The sequence below is a fragment of the Meriones unguiculatus genome, chromosome 6 (assembly GCF_030254825.1).
Source record: "Meriones unguiculatus strain TT.TT164.6M chromosome 6, Bangor_MerUng_6.1, whole genome shotgun sequence".
Lineage (NCBI taxonomy): Eukaryota > Metazoa > Chordata > Mammalia > Rodentia > Muridae > Meriones > Meriones unguiculatus.
The window spans coordinates 29,060,704-29,087,905 of NC_083354.1; the positions used below are offsets into that span (position 1 = coordinate 29,060,704).

General features: G+C 42.6%; 2 pseudogenes; both read right to left on the minus strand.

The window, feature by feature from the left end:
• Positions 1-13,701: 13,701 nt before the first annotated feature.
• On the minus strand, positions 13,702-22,032 carry LOC132654836 (baculoviral IAP repeat-containing protein 1a-like; annotated as a pseudogene).
• A 356-nt stretch (positions 22,033-22,388) lies between these two features.
• LOC132654906 (baculoviral IAP repeat-containing protein 1a-like) overlaps positions 22,389-27,202 on the minus strand; it is a 74,989-nt pseudogene continuing 70,175 nt past the window's right edge.

Sequence of the window (27,202 nt, forward strand, 5' to 3'; positions counted from 1 at the left end):
CATTGCTGGACAATCAGTCTGGCCACTTGGTGAATCCCATCCCCAGTGGGAAGAAGCAGTTCCTCCAGGTTCCTGAGAGAACCCAGAGCCAGTGCTGTGGGTGACACAGCAAGCCATCCTCTGTCCCTGTTCCACCATGAGCAGCTGTGACCCAGGCATTCCGTACTCAGGCCCCACCACTAACAGTTCCAAGATATCATGTTGTATTAAATAAAAATGTCCTCTAAAGTGTGGGCCTCTCCTACGGGTCGCCCTCCTAGCTGCACAGTGCCTTTGCCCATTCCCCTTGCCATCCCACCTCCAGCCATCACTCTGCAGATACCCATACTTCTCAGTAAAGCACCATCTACTACTCATCAGTGCTCCTTAGTGTGACACTCTGCACCTATGATCTCTAAGTCTCAACATTTGTGGCCTCACAGAAAATTTAAAAACCTTTCCAGCATAAACCATATTCCATATTTATCTTCAACTTTCCCCTTCCTAGTTCTGGAATAAAACATTTCTACACAGTCCTTAGTTACCACAGGAAAGATAATATTTAGAACTCAAGTCCAGGGATTTAGACAGTTAGCTCAGTTATAAAAGTCTTGCCTAGCATGCTGGATACCATGGCACCACACATACATGTACACACACACACACACACACACACAAACACCCACACAGAATAAGCTTTGTTTTGCCTCCTTGTTCATCTGAAAGCAAAGCAGGGTGCACTGTTGGCAGCTCTACTGTGCCAGTCATGAAAACTCAGCTATGGGTCTTGCTCTTCCCACATCCATTTAAACCAGCCAATCAGATCTAAAATTTCAATCTCAGTGTGTACCACAGGCAGTGGTTATGTGAGCGTGCCCCGGAAACAGAACCATTAATTTGCATTAACTGGTTGTTTGGTTAGTTGGTTGGTTGGTTGGTTGGTTGGTTGGTCTTGGCAATCTCAGAACAGAGTCTCAGCTTGTAGTCCAGACCAGAATGGCTAGAACTCATAATCCTCCTGCCTCATCCTCCCAGTACTCCCAACACATCATAGGTATGTGTTACCACCACTATCAGCTTCTAGGTGATCTGTCATGAACAGGTTACTTCAGATATCTAGCCACTGAAATAAATCACACTAGTTCTCTGTACAGAAAATGGTTTCAAACCGTTAAAAAGAATGGACATCTGAGCACCTGTGTGTTCGTTACTACAGCCAAGCTTCCAGACTCTCTGGTGGCTGTGTGAGGAGCGTGCGTGTGTACGACTGGAGATATGGATGACTTGAAACATATTCAGAGCTCTCTCTCTGTTCATGGCTCAGAGCAGGTGAGACAGCTCAGGGGGAGAGGCATCCGCAGCCAAGCCTGACACCCCAGTTAGACTCCAGGAATCCAGATGGTAGAAAGAGAGAACCAACCGATTCCCACCTGCTGTTCTCTGACTGCCACACCCATGCCACAGCACAGCCACACACAAACACACACAATGAACCCCTGCAAACAAACCATGCACAAAAACTATGAGCCTACACCAACATTTCCACTTTGCTTTTCTCTTTCTGACATATATTTTTGTTGCCCAATTTGCTGTAAGGACAGAGCTTCATAAACAAAGCTTCTCAAATTTAGAGCGTCACAATGTGTATACAGTAATTTATTTTTAAGGGAACATATGTGGGGCTGCGGAGAAGGCCCGGAAGTTAAGAGCACTTGTTGCCTTTGTAGCAGTCCCATGCACAGTTCCCGGCCTGCACACCGTGGCTGATAATTGCCTGGATTCAGGGGACTCAAAACCCTCATCTGACTTCTGTGGCCACCAGGCACACATGTGGTGCACAGAAACACACGAGCAAACAGAATAACAGAAATGTCTTAAAATTTAATTAATTAAATTTAAGAAGGAGGAAACACACTTCATGAGATGGACTAGCTCTCAGTCTGGGCACAGGAATCTAACACTCACTTCCTCCTGACAGGGTCTGGTGAGGCCTGACGAGTGGCCTCTCCCTGGGGCTCTTTTTGGTTGACATTCATTGACTTACATCAGGTCAGTGTTGGTGTGTGGGCACCCACATGCCACAGAGCATGTGAGGGGGTAGAAGGCAACCTTGTAAGTGCTGCTTCTCCCCTTCTTCCATGTGAGTCCAGGGATCTAAACTTGGTCCTTGGGCTTGGCATAACCCCTTTACCAGCTGAGTCATCTGGCTGCCCTACCCTGCCCTGTCAATGCTTGTAAATTCTCTCTTCTGCAGCGAGGAGACTTGGCTCTCATTATACTCAATGTCTGTTTTGCATAATTGACATGTGATACATGCCAGCCATCTTGGTGCCTGATTCTGATCCTGTTCCTGCTCTTTTAGCACACTGAATTACCTATCCACTTCTACAAACAAAGAAAACTCAGGCTCTCTTTATGCACAATAAAGGCTGAAAAACATTATGAAGACATAGCTCTCTACCACGTAGCTGCACTCTCTCCCCTCCCTTTATTTAACCTTTTACAGTATTTACCATAAAATCTGATTACTTTCTCAATCATTTCTTAAGTCAAAACTATTTAAATTTGGGGCTAAGGAGATGGCTCAGCAGCAAAGAACACTGGCTTTTCTTCTAGAGAACCCAGGTTCAATTCCCACCTGGAAATTGATCAAAACCCACCTGGCAGATCACACCTGTCTGTAACTCAAGTTCCACAGAATCCAACACCTCCACACCACCGACAAACATGCAGTCAAAACACCAACGCACATGAAACAAAAATAAATAAATCATTAGAAAAGTATTAAAACTCTGCCTATACTTATCATTGTGTTAATTATGAGTCATAATATAATGTTTTCTTAACCTTTAATAAAAATACATATAAACTCCAGAAACATTTGAAACCAAAACAACCTATTGTTGGTGTAGATGCTGGAAAATGAAGTCACACAGTGCCATCATGACCGAATTCTCTCCTAAGGTATCAGTGAGTCTAAGAACATTGAATTTAATGAACTCAAGCATGAGGATGAGTGGGCCCCACCTTGAGGGCATCTGGGGATGAGACTGAATACTCTATGATGTCCTCCTAAGGACCCGTGTAGCTCATGCAGCTGACTCTCTGTATCGGCATGTCCACCCACCACAGCTTGTATGTTTTTATTACATTTAATTAATTATGTGTGTGTATGTGTAGGTTAGAGAACAACGTGCCTTTCCACTACGCACGTCACAGGGATAAAATTCCAGGCTTCAAGCTTGACATCACACTTTTGTAGTGCTCTGAACCATTTTTGCCAGACATGAAATATTTTTAAAGTTATGTCCATGTTGAGCATGTATAGACTTTTCCCCCCTGTCCTTGAAGAACACAATGCTGTTGACATAGCTCTTATATTGTACTAGGTATTGTAGGAACTAGAGAAGGCTTAAACTATTTGGGGTCATATGCAAATACTCAACCATTTTGTATCACATACTTAAGCCTCTTCCAGTGTTGGCATCAGAAGGGGTGTCCTGGAACCAATTGTCATGGATGTTGTACTGGCAGTGTTATGTCGACTTGACACAAACTAGAGTCATTTTGGAAGAGGAAACCCCAGTTGAGAAGATGCCTCCACCAGACTGTCTTATGGCCAGCCTCTGGTGCATTTTCTTGTCTGATGATTGATGTGGGAAGACCCAGCTCACTGTGGGTGGTGCCACTCCTAGACAGGTGGTCATAGGTGCTATAAGAAAGCAGGTTGAGCCAGCCACAAGGACAAATCCTGCAAGAGGCACCCTTATGATTCAGTTTCTGCCTTCAGGTTCCTGCTCTGTGATCCCACACTGATGCAGTGTGACCTGAGAGTTGTGAGATTTAGCCCTTCCTCCCCAAGCTGCTTTTGGTCATGGTGTTTCATCACAGCAATAAAAACCCTAACCAATAGTCAAAGGACAATTGTTCACAACTTGCTTTGTTGTGGGTTCACTGAAGGAGGAAGAGGAGGAGGAGGTAGAAGAGGCAAAGGACAACAACCACACAATGATAACTACCATGACAACAACAAGGAGAAAAAGAATAAATGAAGAAATGCTGATTTACAAGCTTACCAAACTTTTCCGACATTTCCTTATCTGGAAATTGTTCGTATTTAAGATTCAACATCTTCAGAGAAACAAAATTTGGCAAGACGGTGACTAGGAAAGGGAAAATAAAATTGAGTTGAGTTAGATAAATTTCCTATGACACAGAGGACCACTGAAACAAAGAGTATTTCAAAAGTGATGAAAGGTGACATACTACTCAGAGTTACTATGACTGAGTAGAAGACTCGGTTATGAAAATGAACCGAGATGTAGACAGATATACTTCACTTTTGTGAAAGCCTCACTGAAGATTAGGTGTCATCACAGTTCCCACGACAATAGTTACATTTTAATCCTAGAGTATTGAAAGACTGTGCACAGGAGCACCTGAAGTCAACATTATACAATTCTTACCAAATGACGTGGTTTCAAAGTTTTGTCCAGAAAACTCAATCTCTCTGAGTTTCTTGCAGGAAGCAAGCTCAGCCATGAGAGACTCACAATTCAATAGTAAATCACATTTCAGATGGAAGACATGAAGATTTGAAGAGTTCTGAATCAATTTAACTGCAAAAGATGAAATATTTTCAGAAATTAGAGAAGGCCACAAATTTCTATCAGAATTGGGCCCTCAGTCCATCAGTCCCAGCCACACTGATTAAACGGGCAGTGACACAGTGACGTGGTAACACATGGTGCACAGTGCAATTTCTCAGTGTCTAGAGCTCAGGCCATGTTGGGCTTGTGCTCAGCTTCTGGAACTGACCTGGGACAAGTTCCTGGCGCTCTCTGGATCAATTTTCTGTTCTCAGAATTCAACATCAAGGCTTGCCATCAACTAGCACTGGCTGCTCTTCCAAAGTTCCTGAGTTCAATTCCCAGCAACCACATCGTGGCTCACAATCGTCTATAATGTGATCTGGTGCCCTCTTCTGCTGTGCAGGCATACATGCAGGTAGAATAATGTGTAAATAGTAAATAAATAAATCTTAAAAAAACTTTACAGATAATTTTGGAGAGAAAATAATTTTGGAGATAATTTTGGAGATGAAGAAAAACTGAGAAAATATGTGCTGTTTCAGTTACGCTGGTATGTTCAACAGTGGAAGGCAGGACTATGGCAGACCAGCCACTGCACAGTACTAGGTTAGGGTGAGGGGGTTGTTTCAGAGGGCGAGGAAGGAAGCCCAAGTATCAGGGAAATCGTGCTTCGTAAAGAGGTAGGAAGAAGAGAAGGAAAGGGTCTGCTTCCCTGAGTAAGGGTGTAGAAAATCATCAGGCTTATCATGGCAACATGGCTGTGGCTGCATAAGCAGCCTGTTGTAGCTGAGAAAACTTGCGGAAATCGCTTAACATCTTTCTTTCTGCCTTAATTTCTCCAGCTGCACAGTGGCAATAATTGCAATACCTCAGCTCACACACTGAGCACACTGAGTGCAAAGAGTGAGTTAATATTTGTTAAGTGCTCAGAACAGGTCTTAGTATATAGTAAAAACTCAAGGTTCTCAAATAAATCTCCAAGGAAGGTTAGTATTCCCACAGTTCATGCTGTGAAGCCCAGGGAGGGTTTAACTAATGATGATTTAACGGTTCTAACAATTACTAGCCAAGTAGCTTTTCCAGCTGAGACATGAGCTGGAGATTCAAGCACCATCCTTACCTAGTCTGGAGATGTCAGACTCCCTGGAAGTTTGGATGGATAGGAGGTTTGAAAACTCTCCAGGAAGGACTGAAAGCACATCTACTTTGCCGTCTAGTCTCACAGACATTTCTTTCAGGCTGGGAAACTTGTCAAAGTTAGCAAAGTGCTGATCTGGAAAGCAGCACATAGTTCCTATCACTCAAGGTCCCCAGTGGAAGTTCTCAAGTATGCTGTGACCTTCAGCCATTTTCATGCTTTCAAGATGAAGTTTCTCAGACTTCCTAACATCTAGGAAGCACATCCAGGAAGATACTGCCAGCTGCAACATCTAGTGATCACAGAATTCAGGGGAAGCCCTGTGCTGGTCTCTAGATTCACAAAATAAATGAGACATCTCCCCAACCAACAGCATGGGAACAACTGTTTTTGCATATGCAAAAGAACACAGTTGGATTCCTGCTTCCATCTCATAAAAAGGTTAACTTGGATTGACAACATATGTAAGAGATAAAACTATAGAACTCTTAGAAGAAAACAGGTAATCTTCATGACCTTGGATTTCACAATGGATCCTTAGATATGCTATAAAAAGCAATAGCAAAAAAAAAAAAAAAGACCTTGGGAAAGGCTTGGTTGTTAACTTCATTACATCTAAAATTAACTAAAACCTAAATGATTGGGCACACCTGTGAGGTTTTTTTCTTTTTTTTCTAATTAAATAATTTGAAGTGGGAAGATCAACTTCTAACTCGGACCTTTGAGTCGGGAAGAGCCATCTTTAATCAGGACCATACTTTCTCCAGGCAGCCTACTTAAGGACATAAAAAAAGAAAGTTCTCTCTCTCTCTTTCTCTCTCTCTCTCTCTGCCTGCTTGCTATGCCTCTTCTTAGCAAATCTGTTCTTTCACTATCATTAGAGCCTGTTTCTTCAGGATTCTAGCATATACTGAAAACCAGCTGAGACAACCAGCCTCATTAACTGAACAACTACTGGATTCTTGGACTAGCAATTGTAGACAATAATTATTGGACTAACTAGACCACAACTTGTAAGTCATTCGTATATGTATATGTATATGTATATGTATATGCTCTGTAAGTTCTGTTCTTCTATGGGACCCTTGCTAGTACAGACCTTATCAAAATTAACAGTTGTTCATGCATCAAAGGACATTACAAGATGAAATGACAATCTACAGGATGGGAGAAAATGTCTTTCAAGCTACATCTCTGACTTTAGGTTTTGATAGATTTTTTTTTCAGGCTGTGACGGAACTCCAGGTCTTACAACTGGTAGACCAATGCTCTCCCAGTGAGATGCCTTCCCTGTCTCATAAGGGTTTAATATCCACAGTACACAAAGAACTCCTACAATAGAGCAACAATGATTTTGTTCTGTTTGTTTGAGATAGTTTTACTCTACAGCCTTGGCTGCCCCAGACCCATTATATAGCTCAAGCTGGTCTCAAAGTCAGGACTGCCTTCTTCCCTCACTCTGGATTCCTGAGAGTGCAGGTATAAACCTCCATACCTTGACAACATGTTTATATGGACAAAGATTTAAGCGCACTTTTCTCTCAGAAAGGTACATAGTCACATGAAGAGGCCCATACAGTCACTAGAGGAACGTAAATCCAAACTACAGATGAGAATGCTCACTTTCTAGAATGTGTCTAAGATAAGCAAAACAAAGGGAAAATGGGGTGGAAGATGTAGAAAAAGTGGAGGCTTGCACATTGCAGTGGGAGATACATGGGGTAGCCACCATGGAACACAGTTGGGGAGTTCCTGAAAGGTTAAACACAAAAAAGATATGGTGCCTCATAGATCTAACCCCCATGACTGGGAGGCTGAGGCTGGAAGATTCCTGTGAGTTCCAAGCCATTCTAGCCATAGAGAGAGACCCTGTCTCGAAAACATAAGAACTATATAAAGCAACAATTCTACTCGTGGGAATATATAAAAACCAATACAGCAGAGCTCAAACAGACACTAGTAACACAAATTATAACGGCAGCATTAAAACTCAGTGTCCACGAACAGATTAATAGATAAACAAAATGGCACGTGCACAATTATAAACCTACATACAAAGTAATATCATTATTATTCACTTACAAAAAGAAATGAAAGTCTAATATATGTTATGCCATGGTAAACTTTGAAAACATTATATGAAGGCAAATGATCTACACATGGGGTTAATTATTATATGATTATACTTATATAATATATCTAGGTAGATAAGTTTGTTGGGACAGACAGTAAAACAGATTCTACAAAAGACTGATGGAACTATCCCTGATTTTAAGCTGTACTACAGAGTGACAATGATAAAAACTGCACGGTACTTGCATTGAAATAGACTGGTGAATCAATGGAATCGAGACGAAGACTGAGAAATAAACCCAGACACTTATGGACACTTGCTTTTTTTTTTTTTTTTTTTCAATGCAGTTTATTCAGGAACCTTGAACAATCATCTGACCCTGGGGAAAGCCAGCCCACAGCTTAAATAGCCTCTGGGTAGCCAACCCCAGCGTGCCACGTGGGCAATGCAGATAGGTCCACATACATGGAAACAAGCCAGATCCACAGCCTTAGCCAAATGTGGAATTGTTCATGACAGAGAGCACTCACCATCGGGAAGGTGGAAGGCGGAAACCAGCTCCATCTTTAAGGCATAGCATTCCGCAGCTCTCTACAGTTCCCCCTTTTTGTTTTAGACACATCAGGCAAGAGTAGAGGTCTGATCTCTGATATTAGAAATAAATTGGGACTTTGTACTGATGTTCATTTGCTTTTTGACAAAGGAACCGAAACCTTACAAGGGAAAAATAATAGCATCTTCAACAAATGACACCGGTTTAACTGAATGTCTACATGTTTAAAATGTAAATAGATACATATTTATCACCCTGCACAAAACTAAAGTCCAAGTGGATCAAGGATCTTAACATAAAGCCAGAGATACCAAATCTGTTAGAAGAAAAAGTGGGGAAGAGCTTTGAACGCATTGGCACAGGAGACAGCTTCCTGAACATGAGAACAACAGCTCAAGCTCTAAGATCAACAATCAATAAATAAGACCTCTTGAAATTGAAAAATTTCTGTAAGGCAAAGGACACTGTCAACAGAACAAAATGATAGCCTACCGATTGGGAAAAGATCTTCACCAATCCTATATCTGACAAAAGGTAAACATCCAAAATATATCAAGAAATTAAACACCAACAAAACAAATAATCCAATTTTTAAAATGGGGCACAGAGATAAAAAGAGAATTCTCAACAAAGGAATCTCTAATGTCTGAGAAGCACTTAAAAATGTTCAACATCCTTAGTCATCCAAGAAATGCAAATCAAAACAACTCTGAGATTCCACCTTACACTAGGCGGAATGGCTGGGATCAAAAACTCAAGTGACAGAATATGCTGACAAAGATGTGGAGAAAGGGCACCACTCCTGCATTGTTCCTGGGAGTGAAAACTTGTACAACCACTTTGAAATTCAATCTGGCAGTTTCTCAGAAAATTGGGAATACTTCTACCTCAAGACCCTGCTATACCACTCCTGGGCATATACCAAAAGGATGCTCTATCACAAAACAAGGACATTTGCTCAGCTATGTGCATAACAGCTTTATTTGTAATAGCCAGAAACTGGAAACAACCCAGATGTCCCTCAACCAAAGAATGGATAAAGAAACTGTGGTACGTTTACATAATGAAATACTACTCAGCTATTAAAAACAAGGAAATCATGAAATTTGCAGGCAAATGGTGGGAACTAGAAAAGATCATCCTGAGTGAGATAACCCAGACCCAAAAAGACACACATAGTATGTTCTTACTTATAAGCAGATAATAGGATACAGGACATACAGGATAACCATACTACAATTCACAGATCCAAAGAAGCTAAGTAACAAGGACACAGGTGAGGATGCGTGAATCTCACTGAGAAGGGGAAATAGAATAGATAGAGGAAGTGCTCAAAGAGAGGGGACAGGATAGGAGAGAGAGCGCTGAGGGACATGAGATAGGGATCTGGTGTGGGGAGAGAAGGAGAGGTGGAAGGAGGACAGAGGGCATGCAGGAGAAGAGAAATCATGGCCTGGGCCATCTCTGAGAAAGGCTGGAGACCTACAATAGGGTAGGCTTCTGGGAGTCCTTGGGGGTGACTCTAGTGGAAAACCCTCCTAGCGAGAAACATGGAGATTAAAGAGGCCACCCACTAACTGGACAAGACTCCAAGTAGAGGGAGGGAAACACCAACCCACCTACGAAAACTTGGACCCAAAATTCACCCCGACTACAAGATATGCAGGGATAAACTTAGAGCAGAGACTGAGGTATGTACAAGCAATGTTTGGCCACACCATGGGAGAGAGGGAACCCCTAACACTATTAAGGGTTCTCTGCCATGCTTGTAGACAGGAGCTAGCATAGCTGGCTTTTGAGAGGCTCCACCCAGCAGCAGATTGAAACAGATGCTGAGGCTCACAGCCAAACATTGGGTGGAGCACAGGGAGCCTTGTGGGAGAGTGGGAGGAAGAGTAGAAGGACCTGGAGGGAACATGATCTCCACAAGAAGACCAACAGAGCCAAATAACCTGGGCACAGGGGGCTTGAGGAGACTCAAATAACAACTAAGAACCATGCATGGAGTGGCTCAAGGCCCCTACTCATGTGTACATGATGGACAGCTTGGGCTTCATGTGGGTCCCTTAGCAAAGGGAGCAGGGTCTGTCTCTGACAAGGACTCTCCTGTATGCTTTGTGGGGCTGCCATGCCTGCCCTCTGTAGTAGAGAATGTGCTCAGTCCTGGTATGCCTTGATGTGCTGGGAAGAGTAGGTGGGAGGTGGATTCCCTTTTATAAGGGGGAGGAGAGGAGGAATATGGGGAAGAAGGAAGGAGGGTGGGAGAAGAGGAGAGAGTGGGCTGAGATTGGGATGTAAAGTGAATAAATAAATGAAGAAAGAAAGAGAGAAAATGGGCTAATGAAGGGAAGAGTTACTGTTTAGGGCTGGAGAGATGGCTCAATGGTTAAAAGCCTGCTCTCCCTGAGTTCAATTCCCAAGATAAACATGGTGGCTCACAACCATCTATAATGGGATCTGATGCCACCTTACAACATGCTGTTGTACATGCAGGGTACACATATACACAAAGTAAATAAATGAATATTTTTTTTTAAAAAATCTAAATTATAAACAATAAAGTTTCTGTTTAATGGAATCAAGTTGCTGGATGGGAGAATTAAAAGGTCCTAAGAAAGGGTAGGGGTGATGGATGGACAAGAATGTGGATGTTATTTATGCCATTAAATCATATATTTTAAATGGCCAAAACATTATTTTGTTGTTTGTAATTTGGTATAATCAAATTCAGGCAACAGGACAGGAGCGTAGCACAGAGGGCTGTTGAAAGACTTTACCCAGCAAGGTAAAGGAGATGCTGAGACTCATAGCCAAACTTTGGGCCGAGTGCAGGGAATATTGTGAAAAAAATGGGGAGACAGAAAGACCTGGAGGGGACAGGAGCTCCACAAAGAGAGCAACAGAACCAAAAAATCTGGGGTCTTTTCTGAGACTGATACTCCAACCAAAGACCATGCATGGAGATAACCTAGAACCCCTGCACAGATGTGGACCATGGCATCTCAGTCTCCAAGTGGGTTCCATAGTAATGGGAACAGGGACTGTCTCTGACATGAGCTCAGTGGCTGGCTCTTTGATCCCCTCCCCTTGAGTGGGGAGCAGCCTTACCAGGCCACACAGGAAGACAATGCAGACAGTCCTGCTGAGACTTGATAGGCTAGGGTCAGAGGGAAGGGGAAGAGGATCTCCCCTATCAGTGGACTTGGGGAGGGGCATGGAAGGAGATGGTGGACGGAGGGTGGGAGTGGGAGAGGATGAGGAAAGGGGCTACAGTGGGGATACAGTGAATAAACTGTAATTTATAAAATATTTAAAAATAAAGTGGAAATAATAGTTTAAAATAAAATATTTCTCTTTTTTGAGCAAGCCTGTGGTATTTCTCTCCCTGGCCAAAGCAGCCACTGAACATTTGATCCTCCTGCCTCTACCTTCTACATGCTGGTCTCACAGGCATGCACCACCTTGCCCAGATTGCAAAATTCTATGGCCAAACCCAGCTATTTGTGCCAGGCAAGTAATCAACACCTGAGCTTCATCTCCAGCTGGTTTACTTAAAAGTCAATCAACGTTTTTGTAATGAGTGAGTTGGTACTTATTAAATTTTGATGCTGTTTCAGAGCCAGGATGTGGTGCCATACCCTGCAATCCTGTAATCTAGTGCTGGGGAAATGGAGGCAGAAGGATCAGGTAGATAACCAGGATAAGGCCAGTCTAGACTACAGAAGACATCATCTCAAAGCATGTCCAACCATGCAACAGGCTGATGAAAAGGAAGCTTTACTATTCATTATAAAATAAAAAAGTTAAATATTTACAGTGATATCAACATGTCAAAATATATTGAAGGAAATCAGGTGACGCTCACCTATAATTCAGGAATAAATGGGAAGGATGGTGGCAATATTTTCCTAGTGTTCTCTGAGTTACTTGAAACCCATTCTAGGATTCAGGGCCATATACACTGCCCCAAACAGTGAGAGTATTCAGATCTCTCCTATCGAGGCAAATTCATGGCTTGTGCCTGAGAAGTTTTACTCATCTAACACTAAGAATGAGAAACAACAGAGTCAGCCAGAATGCTTGTGAAAGCACACTCAGGGATACCTGGTAGCTGGTTCATCCCCTAGACCTCAAGAGACTGCAAGGCAGGAAGGGTGAGAAGCAGCTCCTGTTCTGCTGTGCTGAGCTCCAGCCTGCACACAAAGCACTTGGTGACAGAGGTCTTATTCAGCTCTAGAGCTGGGCGGATGCTTTCAAGAAAGCCACTGCTGTCGGACAAGCAGAGCTCAATATTCTTTGAAGCTGAGAAGACTTCCATTAGGACTCCGAGCAGTGCTTGGTCTGCTGGCCCATGTTGGCCACTGCAACTTCCAACCTAGGGATCTTGTGTGGCTTGTGTGACAGTTTCCAGTACCCTTCACTGATGTCTGGGGGGGGCCCTGGGTCGGATATTTACATATTTATTGATGATTTCCTCATTTTCAGTAAATGTTTTCTTCCAATCTTTAATATGTTCAAAAGCACATGTGTAGTCGTTATCTATAGCTGGTGGCTGTAAGTTTTCAAAATATGTCTTGAATGAATATAGATTATTCATTCAAGAAGACATTTTATTTCCTTTTATGGAAACCTGTAAACTCTTCAACAGTAACAGGCTTTCTGGGTGGTCCCAAAAGTACAGGAAATTCAATACTCTCAAAGCCAATGTTCTCCCTCGAGGGAATTGCAAAATCAATGGAGAACATGCAGAAACTGTGTTGCTTTCATAAGCAATGTTTAAAGCAATATCTAACAAATGTTCTGAAAGGAATGAACAGAAAGCTTCTGGAGATTCCTGGCACAGCGCCCTAACAAACTCCACCCACTTGAAAATTTCCAGGTAGAGCTTCTTGTAATTCTCATAGTCAGACATCTTCTCCAGCAACTCTTTCTCATCCACCAACTGAAGCAAATGAGACACAACTTCTGGCCCTGCCCTTGATGAAGGGTGGCTTGAGACATACTTCAAAAAGTTGTTGTAGGTGGTCAGAGCCTTCAAGGGTGAGTTAATTTGTCTCAAATAATAAATTCCCAGGTATGGTCTTCCTGCCTGTCTGAACCCAGAGTTCAGTCAGCCTCATGGCAGCAAGAAATTCTTGGAAGAGAGGACTTAAAACCCGGTAGACTGGTCTCAGCCTCTGGGCGGTGAATTTGCTCATCAAGCAGGTGGTCAGGTCTTCATTTTCATCCACTCCAGCCTCTGTGAGGTCATCATTGTTGAACTCAAAGCATGAAGAAAAACACCCCCTCAAGGCCAGGTGACCACATGAGCACACAGTGGCCTTGAGGGCCTCAGCTGCAGCTTTGTACTTTAAGGACAGGTACTTCATATAGGACTTGAAAACTTCCACATCATGAAAGGGCTGGTCAGAAGGATTTTGAAACCAGTCAATACAGACTGCAGCCATGAAGAGAGGAGTTTTGGAATTCCCTGTAAATCCACATTCTGTCCAAAGTAAATCATAAACTCTTGCAGAAGTGTTATACTCTGTGAGAAGACCTTCCACAATACAGAGAATGAAGTATAAAAAGGAAACTCTTTGATCTCTAGAATTGTATCCAGGTATGGACAGATGGACCTGGCCCTGTTTGTATGTACAGCTATCAATAAGCAGGTTTGTGACAAGTAGTTTTTTGTAATCATTGTCTCTAGGTCTTGGGGGAGTGAGTCCACCCATTATATTCATCCAACCAGAACAGCACCTGGTGTTTTAACTGCTGGATGATCCTGCTCAGGCACGCTTCACTAACAGAGCCTCCTGCATCTAGGAGTTGGGCACAGATGATGCTGGACAGACCCTGGTCTGGTCTGGTGGAACTAAGGGAGAGGTAGAAGACCAGCTGGAACCTGTTCAACAGGTGAAAGCACCCTGATGCCCAGAGAAAAGCTATTTTCTTCAGGAAGGTTGTGTTCCCACTGCCAGCTTTCCCCTCCACACACATGACTGAGCTGAGATTGGCAAAGACCTCGGGGATCGTCAGGGCCCCTTGCACTGGCCTGCTGATGTGCTTTGAAACGATGGACACATCCATAGCCAAGCAAGTGGTCAGTGCCTTGGCTGGAGCACAACTCTGGCAAATTTATGTGGTGGAAAGTGGCTTTGGTGTAGGTGCCTCACAGCTGCTCACTCAGACTCTTTGCCTCCTGAAACCACTGGGCTTCCCTCAAAGGCAAGACTGTGGAGAGAAGAGAGGCAGAGGAAGATGTACCTTCACATCTCTCTGATTGCTTTGCTTGTCTGCTAAGGGTGGATTAGGACTCTCCTCTCCTTCCCATGACCCCCTCCATACCCTAAGACCCTCTCATCTTTCTATAGCATCAGAATGTGGGGTAAACTGTCTAAGGCCTCTCATTTGACAGAGACTTGGATATCCTGGCACCCTAACTTCCCTTTAGGATCTCAAGTGACCAGCCTGCTGCACGATGCCTTTAACACTGGCTGCTTTGGATCTGGCATGAGGACCGCTGTCTGTAGTCCTGCATTCACTCTCAAGATGCCACGGGAGCACTCTCTCACCCACAGCTCCCTTCACCTCAGTGCTCTCCTCTAGGAGCTCCTTGGACAATTATAAACACACTTTCCTGTCCAATGTGCAAATACACAGAATCCCATGTGCTTTCATGTTCCTACCAGCCTCCCTGGGATGAACTGGGTCCTCCTGATTGCTTTCACTTGTGATTTCCTTTGAAAGAGAAATCCTTTATTAAATTAAAATTTGCATGATAGTGAGACATTATGTTATCATTGAGAACCCAATGTCTTCTAGACTTCACTCTGTTTGTGGCATGTATTCTACCAACAGAACAACATTTCCAGACCTTGCAATATTATTTTGAAATTCGCAAATATTTTACACATATCACATCAACCCAGAGTTGATTATATTTTCAGTTTTCACCTTTTTTTCTTCATTTTTTTCTGGTTTGTTTGCTGTCGGTTTTTTGTTTGTTTGTTTGTTTTGTTTTGTTTTTAGAGATGGGGTTTAATAGTATAATCCAGGCTGATCTTGTACTCATAGCCATCTTCTTGCCTCAGCTTCCAGAATGCTTTATTGTAAACATGAGCCATGATTCCCAGATTTGCTTTTGCTTTGTGGGAAGGCAATAATAGCACACCTACCAAACAAGTGGGGCATGCAGCAGTTGGTATGCCCATTGGATTGACAGTTGTGTCTTCTATTGCAAAAATAGATTTCCTGATTTACTACTTGGCATTTGGTTTTGTTCACAAAGCACAATCATAGGCCAGAAATGTATACCACTTCAGAGTGCTTGTGTAGCACAAAAGGGGTCTTGGTTTCAATACAAGAAACAACATCAAAATTCAAATCAGCTGGACATGGGTGCAGACAGTTGGAACCATAGCATTTTTAAGGCCAAGGCAGAGATCACAAGTTCCAGGTCAGGTTTGACTACACAGTAAATTCAAGATCAGCCTAAGGTGAAAATCTGAAAATCTGTCTCAAGCAAAAGTCGAACCAAGGAAAAGGACACATGACTTTAATGTTCAAAAGTTCTAGCAGAAAGTCAAGCCTACTGCCCTGCAGGAAAAGGGCAGATGGAATGTGTTTAGTCTGCATTTTAATCAAGTTGAAGTCTAAAAGAGTCTCAAGGGTCTACTTCTTCTGGGAGAAGGGCTCACTGTTCACTGTGAAGCCCCATCTATAGGTATTGTGTGGCAGCTGCTTCTTAGATTCTCGTGGACTCTATCTATTTATGATACATTTACAGTTCACAATTGCGGCTCAACCCCACAACCACGTGTTGCTGAGTCAGAGAAGGAGCAGGCTCATTACCATGGCTTCCAGAAGTGCATGGTGGCTCTCAAGGGCTGGAATCACTTCTGCAGAGGACTTCAGGTTTTGAAGAAATATGCAACTATGCAGAGAAGATAAAGTCGTGAAATGGTTCCATGCAGTTAAATGCCTGCATTAGCTTTATGGAGAACATGAAGATTCAGGACCAAGAATGAGGGAGAAAGTGAACATTCTCAGTGACTCTGTCAGTTTGCATCCTGTATAACCTTCAGTCTGTGGGTTCCAATAACCAATGCATGCGGTTTGTAAAGTAATGGTGAGAATATTCGGGGAATGTGTTGGAGTGAGAACAGAGTTAGTGTGCTAGGCCCAGCAAGAGCCTAAATATAAAAAGGTATGAAGAGAACTCAGGACACTAATCATCCATCCATGCAAAATCACAAGAGGTTCATTCTTACCATTGGGCAATGGGGTCAACGCTGCTGGTCAGCAAGGAGTGGCACTGGGAGACAAAGACCTTAGGTTTTTAAAAGACAAAAGGCAGGAATCTCCTGGGGTTGCTATCTTGGCGATTCGGGATTGGATGAGGTGTTTAACTTTTAAAATAATTGGTTAGTTCTGGTCACCCTTATGTCCGGTCAGCCCTGTTATAAATATCTCCTCTTCAAGTCCGTTTGGAATTTCCTGCCATATGAGATAAAGCTACAGTTAAAGTGGGAAAGTGATTAACTCATCTCAGTTTCCAAACAAAGGTCATCTCACAGGTGCAGCTGGTGATTTATTCTCCATTTAGTAAGGATCTCTGCTTGTTCTCTTCATTATCTTTGCCCTAACAGATGGCTGATGTCAGGAACCTTTTCATTCCTCGGATCTCTGGAGAAGCACTAAGAGGCTTTAATTAACATGGGCCTAAAACTTGAAAATATAAGTTATAAGGCAATTGAAAGAAACATAGGTTACAAACTTAGTCTGATTCTTTCAAGTGCCTGTCAGTGAAACCAGCTAAAATAATCTTAAAGAATAGAAAATAGTGACACAGAACTGTGGGTGCAGAGGCAAGAGGATAACTAGGGCTTGTTGGATGCTACCTTTGCTCTAGGTTCAGAGAGAGACCCTGCTTCAAGGGAACAAGAGGGTGACATAAAGGAGAGGAGACTCCCTGTCTCCCTTTGGCCCTATGTAGAACACACAATGCACACACAAACACACATTAACTAAGTTAACAAGGTAAAAATATAAAATAAAAATTCACAGATTATAAAATAAGAAAACTCTATAGAGTCATGAAAAAAGAACAACAAAGGACAGTAAAAAAATACTCAACAAAGTGTACAATTAAGAATTTAGTTAACAATAATTTTTAACTCTTGTCAAACTGTCAGAAACAAACCCACAAAATCTGAGGGTGCCAACTACATGAAATTCACATTATGAATAAAAACATAGATATCACACAGTTAAATAAAAATTTAATGCTTGCTGGGCAAACATGGAGACTGGGCTCAGATCTCCAGCACCTGTGTAACAGCAAGGGAATAGGGACAGTGTAATCTTAGTGCCAGATAAGGAGAGACAAGAAGACCTTAGGGGCTCACTAGCAAGCCAGTAAATCTAATTGGCCAGCTCCCGGTTTAGTGAGAGACCTGTCTCACAAAATTAAGTTGGACAGAACTACTGACCTATTTCTGAATACACAGAGCATGTTGCTTTTAGGACAGAGAGGAATAAAGCTGGAACTGACTCAGAATTTCCTCTCTGCTGTCTCCCTGTCACAGTACTGGAAGAGGCTTTGCAGTATGCTGGGGGAGGAAGGCCACCTGCATTCACAACATCACCATCATGCCAGGCAAGATGTGGCCAACATTGAAGAGTGGCCTGAATCTTTGGGGAAACCGACTGCTTTTGAGTTGGACTTGAGGCTGCTTCACAGATGCTCTAATCGTGGTCAAGCTGGGTGTGGTGGTGCAGGTCTGTAAATCTCAGCACTTGGGTCTCAAAGACAGGTGGATCTCTGGGTCAAAGGCCAGACTGGTCTACATAGCAAGGTCAGAACAGAAAGGGGAATTCAGTGAGACAAAATGAAAGAAAACAAAACCTAAACTAAAGAAACTAAACTAAAGAAATTAAACCTAAAGAAAACAAAAACCCAAACTAACCCTGGTCAAAAGCCCATGGGCCAGAAAGTCTATAAAGGTCTTAACAGGGCAGGGTCTACTAATGCTATCTGGCTTAATGGACATCCTGTAAAAATTCCTTCTAAATATTTATGTTCCTATGCAAAGAATGATGCTGCTTTGAACCTTGGCTTAGTAAGCTTCTCTCTGTAGTACATGTTGTGGTGAACTGCAACGTTAGCAGCAGAGGTTTCAGACAGTGAAGTGGGAGTTTGGGGAAATGAAAGCCTGCAGAAAGAGTACTTTGGGGCAGGTCCTGAGACCCATAAACAAACTTTGGGCAGAGTGCAAGGAATCTTGGGAAAGAAGAGGGAGATAGTAAGACCTGCAGAGGATAGGATCTCCACAAGGATAGCAACAGAACCAAAATATCTGGGCTTAGGCGTCTTTTCTGAGACTGATACTCCAACCAAGGACCATTCATGGAGATAACCTAGAACCCCTGCACAGATGTAGCCCATGGCAGCTAATAAGGGGACAGTCTCTGACATGAACTCAGTAGCTGGCTCTTTGACCACCTCCCCCAGAAGGGGGAGCAGCGTTGCCAGGCCACAGAGGAGGACAATGCACCCAGTTCTGATGAGACCAGAAAAGCTAGGGTCAAATGGAAGGGGAGGAGGATCTCCCTTATCCATGGACTTGGAGAGGGCATAGGAGGAGATGAGGGAGGAAGGGCAGGATTGGGAGGAGAGGAGGGAGGTGACTACAGCTGGGATACAAAGTGAATAAACTGTAATTAATATAAAATATGAAATTTAATTAAAAAAGAGTACTTTGGTGAAGGAGAGTTAGCTTTGGAAATGTGATATTTCAATGCCTATTGAAGATGTATCTATAGTCTCAGGCTAGAGCTGGAGATGGAGGAGATGGTGTAGACCTGGAACTCAAAGCCATTGAGCTGGATGAAGTGGTCCAGGAAGTGCACTTAACAGAGACGAAGTCAGGAGAACTCAGACTCCTACTTCCCCCACCACACATGTGGTCAGAGAGGAGAAACAGCAGGGGGCTGAGCTGCAGCTCTCTGAGGAGGAAACAGGAGTGATGCCTCAGGGAAGGTGGAGCAGGTGCTTCCTGAGGCCAGTGATGGGCCCCACTAGAGTTACCAGTAATGAAGTGGAATAAGGTACAAAAGGCCAATTAGTAATTATAGATTTATTGATTCCTTTAGTGAAAGCACTGCCCGTCCACCTTGTTGTCAAGCATAACTACACCTTGCTACCTGGAACAGAGTGACCTGTCATTTCTGTCTACTCACTGGATTCTGATATAATATTTAAACATTTCTGACAATAAAGTATTAACATGTCAAATCAGATAATAAACAAGATAATGTCTGATCCTATAGAGAGAGGCTGTCTCTGACTTTGAGAGACAGGTCTCTCAAACTTGGTCTACAGAGTGAGTCTAATAACAGCCATGACTACACAGAGAAACCCTGTCTCAAAAGAAACAGAGAGGGAGAACAGAAAGAGAAACAGAGAGAGAGACTGTCTTGGAACCAAACATGGGTTCTCCTTAAAAGTAACAAGTATTCTTAACAATCTCTTAACAAGTGTTCTTTTTTTTGTATTTTTTTAAATTTTTTATTTAACTTTTATTAATTACACTTTATTCCTTTTGTATCCCCCCATAAGCCCCTCCCTCCTCCCCTCCCAGTCCCACCCTCCCCCCCTTTCTGCATGTATGCCTCTAGTCCACTGATAGGGGAGGTCCTCCTCTCCTTCTTTCTGATCTTTTTTTTTTTTTTTGTTCTTCTCAATGCAGTTTATTCAGGAACCTTGAATAATCTTCTGACCCTGGGGAAAGACAGCCCACAGCTTAAAATAGCCTCTGGGTACCCAACCATAGCCAACCCTTGTGGGCAATGCAGATAGGTCCACATACAGGGAAGCAAGCCATATCCTCAGCCTTAGCCAAATATGGAGTTGTTTGTGACAGAGATCACTCACCTTCGGGAAGGTAGAAGGCGGAAACCAGCTCCATCTTTAAGGCATAGCATTCCGCAGCTCTCTACAGTTCTCCCTTTCTGTTTTAGATGCATCAGGCAAGAGTAGAGGTCTGATCTCTGATATTAGAAATAAATTGGGACTTTGTACCAATGTTCATTTAGGTGTCATCCACCCAAAGAGCATCAGACCTGTCTGATACCTTTTTCTCAGAGGTGGGACCTGGGGCATCAACCCACATGCAATCAGACATACTCTTCTCTGGGTCAGAAGCAGCTGACCCTGAGTGCAGTGCTTAGCCTCGCATCCTGAGCATAACATTTTAGCTTTTTATGGTAGCCAACCATGCTTGGGGAGACTGTCCTGCTTCAATGGCTGTAAAGGCCTGAATGATCATGGATGCATAGATGTGAGACTCTAATCTTGCATATACACCACAGGCAAACCAAGGAGACCAACACCAGAAGGCCTGCTAATGCTCCCATGCCCGCCCATTCCTTCAGATGATTCATGGCTGCAGCAATCCATGATGATAATCCTGTGGCTAGTCCTGCGTCCACTCTGGTAGAATTTACTGTGATGATGGCCACTCTCAGCTGCTCCATCGTAGTATCGAATTCTCCAGTCCAATTACCTAAAATATAGATAGACAATTGTTTAGACATATTTGCAGCACAGGAAAAATTCTCATATTGTATGCTAGTGACACAAAGTCCAGCATACTTCCATTGACAGCCAAGTTGAGCAATTTGCCAGATTTGCCATAGGGTATCAATTTGCTCCTGCACGAGGTCAATCTTCTGATTGAACACCATCAAGCCTCCTTTTAGTTGAGCATTAATTCCTTTTTGTACATCTAACGCATGAGCTACATTGGCTAAAAGATTATTTAGGGTCTGAGCAGTCTGCATAGTATGACTCATGGCTAATGCTGCGGTGGTAGCTCCAACAGCCGCCAATGAGATGGCAGCAACAATGGCGGCTTTAACAAGTGTTCTTAACATCTCTCAAAGTCCTGAATCTTTATTTTACACATAAAAAAATAAAAAAAAAACAATAAAAAACACAGAGAACTGTAAGATAAAGAATAATACAGAAAGGGGTAGAATGGAAAGTAAGAATACTTTCTGACTCAACTTTACAGATATAATCAAAGATTTAAAAAAATTTTAGAGCTGTTTGGAAATATATTTCTTCAAAATTTATTGAGGTATAAATTGACCAATTAAAAGTATATATTTATGTTAAGCCAACACAAGTATCAAGGTAAGATTTTTATATACATATGGAATACTAAATGACTGTCAAACCAAGTTAATATATCCCTGAGTCCTTAATGTTTCCGCAAATATGATTTTAACAATCCTAGTCCTAGGAGGCAGAGGCAGACAGATCTCTGTGAGTTCCAAGTAGGCCCGGTCCACATATTCAGTTCCAGGCTATCAAAGGCTACCTAGTGAAAACCTGTCTCTAAACAACGAAATGGAAAAACAAAGGAAATCTTAAGACCATTACAGCACATGAAAACTTTTCAAAAGCCTCTGGAACAAAAGCAGTTTTCTCTAAGCCCATTTCCCCCCTCACATTGGCAATGAATGAGAGATGACAGCAAGCATGGCCACACCAAGGCTGGTGAACATACAAAAGCCCTGCAAAGAGTAAGCAACTCCTGGAAAGCCAGCTGCATCCTGTGGTGAAGTTGACTCGTGCTTCATCATGTATGAGACTGATGCAATACTAAACCGTCTGTTTCTTACCTCCATCAAATACTCCTTCCATGTTCTGGCTTTTATACACTGATGTTCTTTTCCCCAGCCTATTCCTGTTGACCTTGCAATGGAGTGGTCTCTAATCTTTAGACAGGAGGACCATACAAGGACTGCCAAGGCACTGTTCATCATTGCTGCTAAGTTTAGTGAGGAACAGGCAGGCTTCTAGAAAAGTATCAGCAGCCTACACCTTTAATAAATATTATTTCATATGATGGCTAGTTATGCCTTTATTTTTTTAACTTTTATTAATTACACTTTATTCACTTTGTATCCCCCATAAATCCCCTCCCTCCTCCCCTCTAATCCCACCTCCCCCTTCTTCACACATGCCTCTCCCCAAGTCCACTGATAGGGGAGGTCCCCCTCTCCTCTCTTCTGATCCTAGTCTATTAGGTCTCATCAGGAGTGGCTGCATTGTCATCTTGTGTGGCCTGGTAAGGCTGCTCCCCCCTCAGGGGAAGGTGATCAAAGAGCAGGCTGATCAGTTAAGACAAGATCTTGCTATGTAACACAGGCTGGTCTGAACTTCTTGATTCTCCCACTTCAGTCTCCTAAATGCTGAAAGTACAGAGGAGTACCACCTTGCTTAGCTACAGTAAAATGTTTTAGGAAATCAGATATTTAAAACTGTCAGTAGCCTTCAGCTGCATCCTTCACTTCTGAATGACAGGAGAGAATGGCAGTACCCATTTCCAGAAGATAGTCAAGAGTTTGCACTGAGGATGTCTTTCCTTCATAGCATTCATCACTTTCATGTCCTCTTCATCCAGGAGCCAGCTGAGCATCCCGAGCCTGATGAGGCTGGGCAGTCTCATCACACACTGGCTCAGAGCCTTGACAGTGGTGGCCTGAACTTGGATGTATTCTGAGAGATGCCTGCTGATGTTCAGCTCTTGCAGGTTTGGCAGGTTGTTGAGGGCTTGAAAGAAATGTCTGTATCCTTCCTCTGTAATATTATGATTTACTGAAAGATTTAAGTTCTCAAGTTTCTGAAAGCCTCCACTGGTTGCTACCTTGGCTAGAAAACAAAACATTTATGAAATGAGACTCCTGAGGCTGTCAATAATGGTGACAAGTTACTGGTACTACTCCCAACCCTGACAATGAAAGTAGGAAATGGTCAACATGATGTTTTAGAGGTCATTCTTTGAAAGCACCAAACAGCTGCCTGGCCGATAGGGAATGACCTTGCCAAACTGCAAAGGGGAAACAGAAACCAGGAGGAAGTGCCAATACTGGTAAAAAAGAAACAAACAAACAAAAACACTGATCTATCAGAAAGATCTTACAACTCTACATGTGCTTTGCACTTAGCTTGAAGATATAAAAGAAAACTAGAGCCATAAGGAAGGCAGACAGGTGGCAGGGATCAATAGATTGAATGACTGACTGATTGATGGAATGACTGATTGATTTTTGTGGTGTTTGGGCATGACCTCAGGGATTCACATAATCTAAATGAGTACTGCTGAGTACATCTCCAGTTTCACATCTGGAGATTTAAACACACCCTCTGGAAGTAATTATGGTGTAAATAATGGAATCTATCTCACATGGAATCATGCCCTTAGCTCCTCTTTTAAGGGTTAATCATGTGGGGCAGGTCAGGGACCTCAATAGGAGACCACCTTTAGGAAGATGGGTTCACCTTAAGATAATGTGTTTTTCTTCTTAGAATTTTTGAGCCCTAGTGCAGTATCCATGAGCCAAGTACGATCTATCTGGCTTCTGAGGTGCGTCTCAGAAAGGTAATCCATTTCTTTTTCCTCTCATGCTTTTCTTTCAGATGCTGGTCAATCTGAAAGATGTTCCTCAACTCCTCAAATAAATTGGTGCAGGATATGTGATTTCATTATGAACCCCATAATTGTGAACTGTAAAACCCTGTTTCTTATCTCGTTTGGTTGAGCTGAGAGTACCTGGCCTGACCCCCACCCCCCAAAAGTTACCATTGGGCATAACAAGCCCTATCACACACCTTTAGTCCAAGAATTTTTTATTGTGAACAGGTGATTATGGTGTGGTTCACCCAGCCCTAACACACACCCTTAATTCAAGACCTTTCTGTACACCAAATTTAATAAAGTTAACCTTATATCAAGAGGCAGAGCAATAAACAAGCTTATAGTGATTAAAGAATAGGAGGGACTTTGCATTGAGGGGTATTTAAAACAGTGTGGAGACATAGAAAGGAGCTATTACATCAAGCTCTAGCTTTACCTTAGGCTTCAGCTCCTCAGCTCCATGGCTTTGGGGCTTTGAACTAGCAAGCCCTCAGCCTTGGGATTTTTGGCCTTTGCTTCCTGAGCTGCCACTTGAGCTAGTAAACCTTTTGGGTTTTTCCATCCAGACCTGAGCTGAGAAGGAATGTCAGCTGGGTCCTTTCTCTGCCTCTCTGAGCTAGTAGGTTTTTATCCTGGCATCTGGCTCCTGAGTCTTTATTGGTAAAATTTATTGGTAAAAAATTGTTTATAACAACAGTTGTCAGGGACCACCTGTGGAAGCTCACCGACTTGCCTCAACTTGCCAGTTCCCTTACTTGCGGTAAACATACTGCTTGGCAGCAGCAGAGATGTGCTCACAGAACCGTGACTTATCACAAGATGTCTCAGGCCCCTGGCTGAGAAGAATCTGTAACTTTTCACTCACCCTACTTCCTCATCTTGAACCCTGTATAAAAGCTGATTTTGCTCAGTAAAGTTAGTCCTTGACAAGCACCTGTTTGCTTGGACTCCTTCTTTTCTCTCAACCATCTTTTCACAGGATCAGATATTCTTCTATCCCCCAAATAACAAGCTCTGCTGGCCGGGACAAAAAGTAAAGCTTTGGATTTTATTACCCATGAGAATCATTAGAGTAGCCAAACTACAAGGGTTTGACAATATTTACTGGGGACAGAATGTCAACCAACCTCTGTTGAAGGTAAAAGCTACCACAACACCATGGAGACTTTTGCTCCTGTTTCTTTGTTTGTGATCAGTCTCCTGTGACCCAACCTGGCCTTGAACTTGCTATTTAGACAAGGAACCCTTGAACCTCCTCAAGTGTAGGCTTACAAACATGTACCACATCTAAGCAAAAAACATGGTTTAATCAATATATGTGAGGTATCTCAGAAATTCCATCCCCAGAAATACCCAACACGTATAGTTTATAAGAATGCTCTTAGAAGCACTTCACAGTAATCAGCTACTAGAAACAAGTCAAGTGCCCATTGAATAGACACACAGAGGACACATGTGGTCAAATAATGAACAGATGCATAGCAGTGAAATCAATGCACTATGGTCATATGTATTATTCTGAAATAAGATACAAACACAATTTTTGGTGAAAAAAGACAAAACATTGCCTATCTTATAGAATTCCCTTATATGAAAAGTCTAGCTGCAAATAAAGCTACAGTGAGAGAGAGCAGTGCAGTGGTCATTTGTGTATGGAAGTGGAGGGCGCTGTTGGAGAATGGATACAACTTGGGCTTTCGGGCACTGGAGAAGCTCTGTGCCCTAACCTGGTTCATTGCCACACTGACTTAGATGGCAAATGTTTCAGTAACATGGACAGGAAAATGGATGCAGCTCTATATTTCAAGTTGCTACAACTTGTTTACATATTGCCAGTATCCAGTTGACTAAAAGGGGATATGGCCAGATATCTGAAGCAACAAGTGTGGAGACATAGATTTTACCGTGGTGTGGTTTAGTAGCGGAACACTACTCTGGTGTATGTGAAGTATTGAGTTCAATCCCCAGCACTGGGAAAACAAACCACAGCCTGAACACTTCTCTACCTCCCCTCCCTTACCCTCCTATCTTGACCACCTCTAAAGACAAAAAAAAGGAGAACATTGACTTTCCACTTAGACCAAGATAAATCTAAATTTTCCAAAGGGCCTAAGAAGCAGCAGCATGATAGTGCAAAATGAAGAATGCTTTCGAAGCCTTTCTCAGGTCTAGACATTTGCAGCAGGTAGCACCAGGGACACCACTGCTTACACATGGGGGAAAACTTTTCTCTGAGGGAAGCTCACCAATTTCCATCATACTGTTGTCATCCAAGGTGTGGTGAAAAGCAAGAACTTGGAGACACTGAAGCTGCAGACACTGCTGGACAATCAGTCTGGCCACTTGGTGAATCCCGTTCCCTGTGGGAAGAAGCAGTTCCTCCAGGTTCCTGAGAGAACCCAGAGCCAGTGCTGTGGGAGACACAGCAAGCCATCCTCTGTAGTTGTTGCATTATGAGCAGCTGTGACCTAGTCATTCTGCACTCTAGGAGGCCCCACCTAACAGAGGCCCTCCTCATCACTGCCCTCTCAAAGAAGAAGACAAAAGGCGTTAGTGCTCAAGGATATTTGATCACACTGTGAACCCCGAGATTGTGTTGTTTATCAAAATATCCTGTTTCTACTTGTGGTGGGGCTCAGCCTTAGCACACACCTTTAATCCAAGAACTTACTTGAACAGGATTAAATAAAGTCAACAAAAGTTCAAGAGGTGGAGCAAGCAACCAGTTGATAGGGAGTGAATGTAGAAAAAAATAGTAAGAAAAGGCAGAAGGATGGATAAAGAAACACATGGGAAGTAAAAGGGTAAGACACTGAGTTTTGAGGGGTTTTTGAGATGGTGTTGGGAAAGAGAGTTTCCCTTTGTCACATAGGTTGAGGAGGAAGGTTAGCTGGATACTTTCTCTGCTCTGCCTCTCTCATACAGCAGCCTTTTTAAATTTTTTTTTTACCCAAGCATCTTGCTCCTGCATCTTTATTGGTGAAATTGAGTGATTGAAATTTGTTTATATATAGTGCTTTAACACATGGCACAACCACATGGACAGGGAAATTATGCCAGTGCAGACAAACTGAGAAGCTATAAGATTTGTTAAGTCACCTGGAAGTTCTCCAAGAAAGAGTTAAGATGGGAAATACCATAATACAAGGTGCTAGGACCCTGCATAATCCTGCTTTAAATGGCTTTAAAACAACAGCAGTAAATGAAAAGATAAATGACTTAACTGAGATTGACATAATTCAGATTATAATTACACCAGCCTAGCAATTAATATTTTATCCTTAATAGCCATAGTAGATTTTTGTACCCTCTCAAAGGAAAAAAAAAGAAAACTAGAGATATAGGGAAAATAAAAATATCAAAAGTGGACTGATATGATACAAGCTTTAGAAG